A 9565-nucleotide genomic window follows, 5' to 3' on the forward strand; every position below is an offset into this window, starting at 1 on the left:
CGTGCCCCAGTCCGGGAGGATCCCACATGCTGCGGAGCAGCTGGGCCCGTGAGACATGGCCGCTGAGCCTGCGTGTCTGGAGCCTGTGCTCCGCAACGGGAGAGGCCACAACAGTGAGAGGCCCGCGTACCGCAAAAAAAAAAAAAAAAAAAAAAAAAGAAGGCTGTTTTGTAAGAAACACTGCCTTATTTATAGTCCTGGCCCCCTTTCAACTCTGGAGGAGTAGAACTAAAGAGAGATAGAAGCAGTCCTGCAACAGCCAGCTCTAGGCTGTGCTGTAGGAAGGAGGGAGATAGAATCTGCTTCTGATGGGTCAGGCCAGGAAGATTCAACCATAGAAAGGTTGAAGCCTGATTGGAAAAAATAAAAATATTTTTCACATTTATAACTCAATGGGTTAAGGCTTCAGTAAACCTGTTCGCTCAAAGCTGAATAGGAGAAAAGCTCTGCTCTCGAGAAGTTCATCATCTTGCCTGCTCCAAGTGACTTTGCTAAGGCTGCCTCTAGCCCCTGTGACATCTCTGTGCTAGTTTAGAAGAAAAGCCCCATAGTTTCTCAAGACACTTTGCTTCCATCTTCAAAAAAATGTTGTAATAAATTACAAACCTACAACATCTACCATATGAACGGTGCCCCTTCCACTGTGATATAGAACGTGCAATGCACAATTGAACACGTGGCTGTTCTTAGAGGAGGAATTTCATAAAGTTTTACAGCATGTCTTTATGACATAAGCTTGTTATCGTTTTAGCTGGCTTTTTAAGTCATCTTGTGTAGGTTTTTCTTTTGTGCAAGATTATAAATTCTGTGAAAGTGAGGACAGTGTAGGACACATAGTAGATATTTATTATTTGTAGACTTGGGTTGGATAGAACTGAATAAAGTCTTTTGAAAGACGTTATGAATGGTCCTTTTATCCTAAACTTCGTCCAAATTTCACATCCATTATTTCACCTAATTTTATTGACTTTCAAAAATATCACATTTAGTGCCAAACACCTTTTGTGCAAGAAGCAGAATATTAATTGAACACAGACTTGCTGACATATCAGAGGGACAAGGAATAAGTGATGGGATGAGCACTTATTATTCATTTTATCAAAACGTGCTGCCTGAAGGAGAACGCTGTTGTGTTTCTTGTCAAGGAAATTAACACAGGGGTTTGTTATTATAAATACAACTTCCACGAGTGATTTGGAGGCTGTTGACTTCTTTCAGAGATAGGAAAGTGCTCATTTATTACATTTTAATGTATACAACTTAATGCACACTATTTATCAGACAGGAAATAAAAGAAGCTGAATTAACACAAAGTCAGAACACAGCTGCCTTAAGATAATTATTTAGGGCTATGGGGAAATGCTCAAAACAGCCTAAAACCTAGAAAATAATGATCCAGTACTTTAATTCTTGCATGTGTACTTTCCCAAAGCCCTACTCTAATCCCTACCCAGAAACCCTTTGATGACAGTCTTGCCTTTTACTGAAGCTATTTTTTTAACTTCCACGAAAGAATTTCTGATTGCATTTTTCCTGTAATTCTTTATGATTTACCCCTCAAAAGTTCAAGTTACTGCAGCTTGTCTCTTTTAAGTTTGATTTCCTGTTGCTTCTTTTTCTAATCACCCAAAAAGGCCACCAGACGATATCCTTGATGATTTTGCTCTGTAAATCAATGGTTTCCCTCAATTTTCAAAACAGTTTCCTTTCCATTACTTGTTATTTTTCTTATCTTGCACCCACCATGTCCTTTTACTTACGTAGGACATTCCAAACACCTCTGTCTCCAACCCAGACAGTACAACCCTGTTGTACTTGGTGAATTCTGCGTTCTCACTGCTCAGCTCCACTACTTGTGAAATCCTCTATCCTCATGAGGCGGTGTGTGTGTCAGTCACAGGATGATATGTATGTATATGGGTAAGAAGGACTTTGTCAGGTTATGTATGTGTACAGCCATAACAGGAGTCATGACTAACTCAAAGTGGAGTGGACAAGGGACTAGTCTTATAGGCAGACATCAGCACTGGATACTTTAACATAGGGTATGCATTCTTCTTTTTCTTCCCTAACAGATTTATTGACATATAATCTACATGCCGTAAAGTTCACCCTTTGCAAGTGTCCAGTTCAGTGGTGTTGGGGATATTCACCGTGTTACAGGCCTATCACTAGTATTTAATTTCAAAACATTTTCATCTGAACATTTGCATGTTCAAAAGAAAACATTAGCATCTCTCCTTCCCACAGCCTTAGATGGCCACTGGTTTATTTTCTGTCTCTACAGATGTGCCTATTCTGGATATTTCATACAAATGTTACGGCACAACATTTGGCCTTTTGTAAATGACTCCTTTTTTTTTTTTAATTAATATATTTATTTATTTTTGGCTGTGCTGGGTCTTCGTTTCTGTGCGAGGGCTTTCTCTAGTTGTGGCAAGCAGGGGTCACTCTTCATCGCGGTGCGTGGGCCTCTCACTGTCGCGGCCTCTCTTGTTGCGGAGCACAGGCTCCAGACGCGCAGGCTCAGTAGTTGTGGCTCACGGGCTTGGTTGCTCCATGGCATGTGGGATCTTCCCAGACCAGGGCTTGAACCCGTGTCCCCTGCATTGGCAGGCAGATTCTCAACCACTGCGCCACCAGGGAAGCCCTGTAAATGACTTCTTTAACTTGGCATTTGCCCATGTTATATAATGCATCAATACTTAATTCCTTTTTATGGCCAAATAATATTCCATTGTATGGACATATCACATATTATTTATCCATTTATCAGTTGATGGACATTTGATTTGTTTCTGTTTTTTAGTTACTATAAATAAAGCTAATAAGAACCTGCTGTATAAAAGAATAAATAAAATAAAATTTAAAATAAGTAAATAAATAATGCTGCTATGAACATTCATGTACACATTTTTATGTAGACACACGGTTTCAGTTCTCTTGGGTATATACCTAGGAGTAGAATTTCTGGGTTGTATACTAACTCTATGTTGAGCACTTTGAAGAATAGCAAAAATATCTTCCAAAGCAGGCACAGCATTTTACATTCCCACCAGCAATGTATGAGGGTTCCAGTTTCTCCACATCCTCAGAAACACTTGTTATTGTCCTTCTTTTTGATTAAAACCACCCTACTAGATGTGAAATAATATCTCATCATGGTATTGATTAGCCTTTCCCTAAGTGCTAATGATTTTGAGCATCTTTTCTTGTGCTTGTTAGCTCTTTCTATATCTTCTGTGAAGAAATATCTGTGCAAATCCTTTCTCTTTTTTTTTTTTTTTTTTTTTTTTTTTTGCGGTACGCGGGCCTCTCACTGTTGTGGCCTCCCCTGTTGCGGAGCACAGGCTCCGGATGCACAGGCCCAGCGGCCATGGCTCACGGGCCCAGCCGCTCCGCGGCATGTGGGATCTTCCCAGACCGGGGCACGAACCCGTGTCCCCTGCATCGGCAGGCGGACTCTCAACCACTGTGCCACCAGGGAAGCCCTGTTTTTAAATTATTTGTCATTTTTATGTTGAGTTGCAAGAGTTCTTTGTAAATTCTGGATATGTCTCTTATCAGATAAATATCCTGCAAATACTTTCTCCCATTCTGAGTGAGAGCTTTATTGATGGTATCATTTGTCACAAAAAAGTTTTAAATTCTTATGAATACCAGTTTATCTATTTTTTTCTTTGATTGCTTGTGCTTTTGTTGTCATATCTAAGAAACCATTACCTAACCCAAGGTCATGAAGTTTTAATCCTATGTTTCTTCCTAAGAGTTTTATCGTTTTAGCCCTTACGTTCATGTCTTTGATCCATTTTTAGTTCATTTTTTTATATATGGCATGAGCTAGGGGTCCAACTTCATTCTTTTGTATGTAGGTATCCAGTGGTCTTTGCATCATTTGTTGAAAAAGCTATTTTTCTCCATTAGCTCCCTTGCCAAAAATCAATTGACCATAAATGTAGGGGTATATTCCTAGACTCTCAATCCTATTCCATAGATTTATCTATCCTTATGCCCATACCACAATGTCTTGATTACTGTAGCTTTTTAGTAAATTTGAAATGTAGATGTATAAATAAAAGAACTTTGTTCTTTTTCAAGATAGTTTTGACTCTTCAGGGTTCATTGCATTTCCATATGTATTTTGGGATCACTTGTCGAACATTGTGAAAAATGGCAGCTAGAATTTTGATAGGAATTGTTTGAATCTATAATCATTTTAGGGAGTAAAATGTGAAATGAGGTGTATTTCCATTTATTTAGGCCTTCTTTAATTTCTTTCAATGATATTTTGTAATTTTTAGCATCCAAGTATTCAACTTCTTTTGTTAAATTAATTCCTAAGTATTTTATTTTTTTGAAAAAGTTACATATGAAATTGTTTTTTAATTTCCTTTTCAGATTGTTCGTTGCTAGCATACAGATATACAATTGATTTTTGTATCTTGATCTTGTATCCTGCAACCTTGTATCCTCCTAACTAGTATAAGTCTTGTATTAATTGTAATGGTTTTATTGTGAATTCTTTAAGATTTTCAATATACAAGATCATGTCATCCTGTGAATACTTCTTCCATTTCAAAGTTATTGTCTTTTATTTCTTTTTCTTGCCTAATAGCCCTGGTTAGAAATTCTAATACAGTAAACCTGTTAATAATGAGCCCATCACTAATATCCAGTATAAACTTTCATACGGTTTGACAGTAAATAAATGTGAATATTTTCAAGTTAACAAAAAAAAAGAAGAAATTCTAATACAATATTGAGTAGAAGTGGGAAGGTGGACTTCCTTGTCTTGTTCCTGATCTATGGGTGAAATCATCCAGTGTTTCACCATCAGTGTGATATTCGCTGTGAATGTTTCTTAGCTGTCCTTTATCAGGTTAAGGAAATCCCTTTGTATGTCTAGTTTGGGGAGTGTTTTTATTTGTAAAGGCTTTTGCCAAATGCTTTTTCTGCTTCCACTGAGATCATCATGTGGGTTTTCCTTTTAATCTATTAATAATGGGTGTGTGTGTGTGTGTGTGTGTGTATTGGGTGGGCCAAAAGTTTCGTTCGTTTTTTGCATAAGATGGCTCTGGTAGCACTTAGTTGTCCTTTTTTAAATTATTAGTTATTTATTTATTTTTGGCTGCATTGGGTCTTTGTTGCTGCATGCGGGCTTTCTCTAGTTGTGATGAACAGGGGGTTTCTCTTCGTTGTGGTGCGCGGGCGTCTCATTGCTGTGGCTTCTCTTGTTGCCGCACAGGCTCTGGCACACGGGCTCAGTAGTTGTGGCTTGCAGGTTCTAGAGCACAGGCTCAGTAGCTGTGGCGCATGCGTTTAGTTGCTCTGCAGCATGTGGGATCTTCCCAGACCAGGGCTAGAACCCGTGTCCCTTGCATTGGCAGGCGGATTCTTAACCACTGCACCACCAGGGAAGCCCTGAAAAATGTGTCTTCTATTTTTACTTAAAAAACCGAAGGCACTTTTGGGCCCACCCAATATATATATATATAATATATTGTGTAATACATAATATATACATTATATATTATATAATGTATATACACACTTTATGTATGTATGTATATTTTACAGATTAAACTACCTTTACATCCCTGGGGTAGATCACAATTCCTCATAGAGCATATTCCTTTTAATATGTTGCTGCGTTTGGCTTACACTATTTTGTAGGGGATTTTTATCCATCTACATTCATAAGGGACGTAGGTCCAGTTTTCTTTGTTTTGTGATGTCTTTGTCTGGTTCTCTTATCATGGTAATTTTGGTCTCATATATTTAGTTGAGAATTGTTCTTCCTCATATTTTTGAAGGAATGTGTAAAGGCGTGGTGCCAAAACTTCTTTAAAGGTTTGGTAGAATTCACCAGGGAAGCTATCTGGACATGGGAAATTTTTTAAATTACTAATTCAATCTCTTTACTTCTTATTGATACAGATGTTAAATATTTTCTTGAGTTAGTTTTTGTCTTTCTAGTAATTTGTACATTTCATCTAGGTTATCTAATTTGTTGTCATACAATTGTTCATAGTATTCCAATATTCTTTTTTATTTCTTTTCTTTTTGTAAATTAATTATTTTTGGGGGGGGGCTGCTTTGGGTCTTCGTTGCTGTGCGCGGGCTTTCTCTAGTTGTGTGAGCAGGGGCTACTCTTCGTTGCGCAGCGCGGGCTTCTCATTGCCGTGGCTTCTCTTGCTGAAGAGCACGGGCTCTAGGCACGCGGGCTTCAGTAGTTGTAGCACACGGACTTAGTTGCTCTGTGGCATGTGGGATCTTCCCGGACCAGGGCTCAAACCTGTGTCCCCTCCGTTGACAGGTGGATTCTTAACCACTGCACCACCAGGGAATTCCCAATATTCTTTTTTATTTCCGAAAGGCTAGTAGTGATGACCCCTCTTTCATTCTTGATATTAATAATTTGCATCTTCTCTCTTTTTTTCTTGTAAAGTCTAGGTAATGGTTTGTCAATTTAGCTGATCTTTTCAAAGAGCCGATTTTTGGTTTCTTTGATATTCTCTGTTGTTTTTCATTTATCTATTCATTTATTTCCACTTTAATATTTATTACTTTTTTCCTTCCAGTTGATTTTTGTTTAGTTTGCTCTTACTTTTTTTTTAATTTCTTAATGTGGAAAGTTAGGTTATTGATAGGAAATCTTTCTTCTTTTTTAATAGTTAGTTACAACTATAAATTTCAGTCAAAGCATTAGCTTTATTCCATAAGTTGTGCTATTTCATGTTTTCATTTGCATTCACGTCAAGTTATTTTCTAATTTCCCTTGTGAGTTTTTCTTTTACGTATAGTTATTTAAGAGTGTATTGCTTAATTTCCACATATTTGAGAATTTACCAAATTTTCTTTTTTATGGTTGATTTCTATTTTTATTACGTTGTTGTCAGAGAATATTCTTTGTATAAATGTCATTGTATAAATGACATTTGTATAAATGTCATTTAAATACATTTATTTAAAATGTATTTATTTAAAATGTATTGAATCTTGTTTTATGACCTAGCATACAGTAAATCTTGGAGAATGTTATACGTGCACTTGAGAATAATGTGTATTCTGTTATTGCTGGGTGGAGTATTCTGTAGTTTCTGTTAGGTCTCATTGGTTTGTAGTGCTATTCAAGTCTTCTATTTCCCTGTTTATCTTCTCTCTAGTTATTCTATCCATTATTGAAAGTGGGATATTGAAGTCTCTAACTATTATTGTTGATTTTCTCCCTTTGATTCTGCGTTTTGTGGCTCTCTTGTTAACTACATATATGTTTGTACGTGTTAAGTCTTCCAAAGGGATTGAACCCTTTATCATTGTCAAATGTCCTTCTTTTGCACTAGTAACAACTTTGGGCTTAAAAATCTGTTTTTTTCTGATATTAGTATAGCTATTTCAGCTCTCTTTTTGGTCTTTTGACCTGCTATGTGTTTTTCCATCCTTTTACCTTCCATTTATTTATGTCTTTCAATCTAGTTGAATCCTGTTTTTGTACCAATTTTTGCCTGTTGATTGGGATATGTATTTCATTTGCATCCCATACTATAACTGATAAGGTAGGATTTGCATCTGCCACTTTTTCTTCTGCACGTCTGATGTCTTTTTTGTTCCTGTGTTCCTCTATAACTGCCTTCTTTTCTGTTAAATATTGTATAATATATCATTTTAATTCCCTTATTTCTTTTACTGTATTTTGGGGCTATTTTTCTCAGAGGTTGCCTTGGAATTACAATTAACATCGTAACTTAAAACTATCTAGTTTGGATTAATACCAACTTGATTTTAATAGTATACAAAATTCCAACATGGCTCCAATTAAATGTTGAACAAAACTCCAGCATAGCTCCATTCTCTCCCCCTTCCTTTGTCTATTATTGTTAGGCAAATTACATCTTTACACATTATAAGCACATCGACACAGTCTTATAATTATTGCTTCACGAGTTGTCTTTTCAATCTGAAGAAAAGTACATTTATACTGTCTTTTATGTTTACATATGTATTTACCTTTACTGGTGATCTTTATTGCTTCATGGGAATCTGAGTTCCTGTCTAGTGTCCTTTCATTTCAGCCTGAGGACTCCCTTTAGCATTCTTCTATGGTAGGTCTGCTAGTGATTAATTCTCTCAGTTTTTGTTTATCTGGGAGAGTCTCAATTTCTGCTTCCTTATTACAGGTTAGTTTTGCTGTATATAGAATTAGTTGACAGTCTTTTTTTTTTAACATCTTTATTGAAGTATAATTGCTTTACAATAGTGTGTTAGTTTCTGCTGTATAACAAAGTGAATCAGCTATACATATACATATATCCCCATATATCCTCCCTCTTGTGTCTCCCTCTCACCCTTCCTATCCTACCCCTCTAGGTGGTCACAAAACACCGAGCTGATCTCCCTGTGCTATGTGGTTGCTTCCCACTAGTTATTTGGTAGTGTGTATATGTCCATGCCACTCTCTCACTTTGTCCCATCTTACCCTTCCCCATCCCCGTGTCCTCAAGTCCATTCTCTATGTCTGCTTTTTTATTCCTGTCCTGCCCCTAGGTTCTTCAGAACTACTTTTTTTCTTTTTCTAGATTCCATATATATGTGTTAGCATATGGTATTTGTTTTTCTCTTTCTGACTTAACTTCACTCTGTATGACAGACTCTAGGTCCATCCACCTCACTACAAACAACTCAATTTTGTTTCTTTTTATGGCTGAGTAATATTCCACTGTATATATGTGCCACATCTTCTTTATCCATTCATCTGTCGATGGACAGTTAGGTTGCTTCCATGTTCTGGCTATTGTAAATAGAGCTGCAATGAACGTTGTGGTACATGACTCTTGAAATTATGGTTTTCTCAGGGTATATGCCCAGTAGTGGGATTGCTGGGTCGTATGGTAGTTCTGTTTTTAGTTTTTTAAGGAACCTCCATACTGTTCTCCATAATGGCTGTATCAATTTACATTCCCACCAACAGTGCAAGAGGGTTCCCTTTTCTCCACACCCTCTCCAGCATTCATTGTTTGTAGATTTTTTGATGATGGCCATTCTGACCGGTGTGAGATGATATCTCATTGTACTTTTGATTTGCATTTCTCTAATTAGTTAGTCTGTTTTTCAGTACTTTGACTCTATCATTACACTGCCTTTTGGTTTCCATGGTTTCTGATGAGAAGTCAGCTGCTAATCTTGTTGAGGGTCTTTTGCACATGAGTTTCTTCTCTCTTGCTGCTTTCAAGATTTTCTCTTCCGCTTTTGACAGTTTAACTCTAATGTGTCTAGTTGTAAACCTCTTTGAGTTTGTTATAATTGGAACTGGTTGAGTTGCTTCGATGTGCAGATTAATGTTTTCATCAAATTTGTGACATTTGGACCATATTTTCAAAAAATATTCTTTCTTTCCTCCTTTTTTCTCTATGCTCACCTTTTGGGACTTCAATTATGTGTATTTTGTCCCTTTTATAATCATGGGAAATAGAACTCCTGGAACCTTCTGTTTTTACATTATATAATAGTGAGACTCTTATGATTTATTCCCAAGGTCAGTAGTCACTGAAACAAACGTAAGTCATAA

This window comes from Aethalodelphis obliquidens, unplaced genomic scaffold (assembly GCF_003676395.1).
Source record: "Aethalodelphis obliquidens isolate GAN/ISIS:26980383/991018 unplaced genomic scaffold, ASM367639v1 scaffold62, whole genome shotgun sequence".
NCBI classification, from domain to species: domain Eukaryota; kingdom Metazoa; phylum Chordata; class Mammalia; order Artiodactyla; family Delphinidae; genus Aethalodelphis; species Aethalodelphis obliquidens.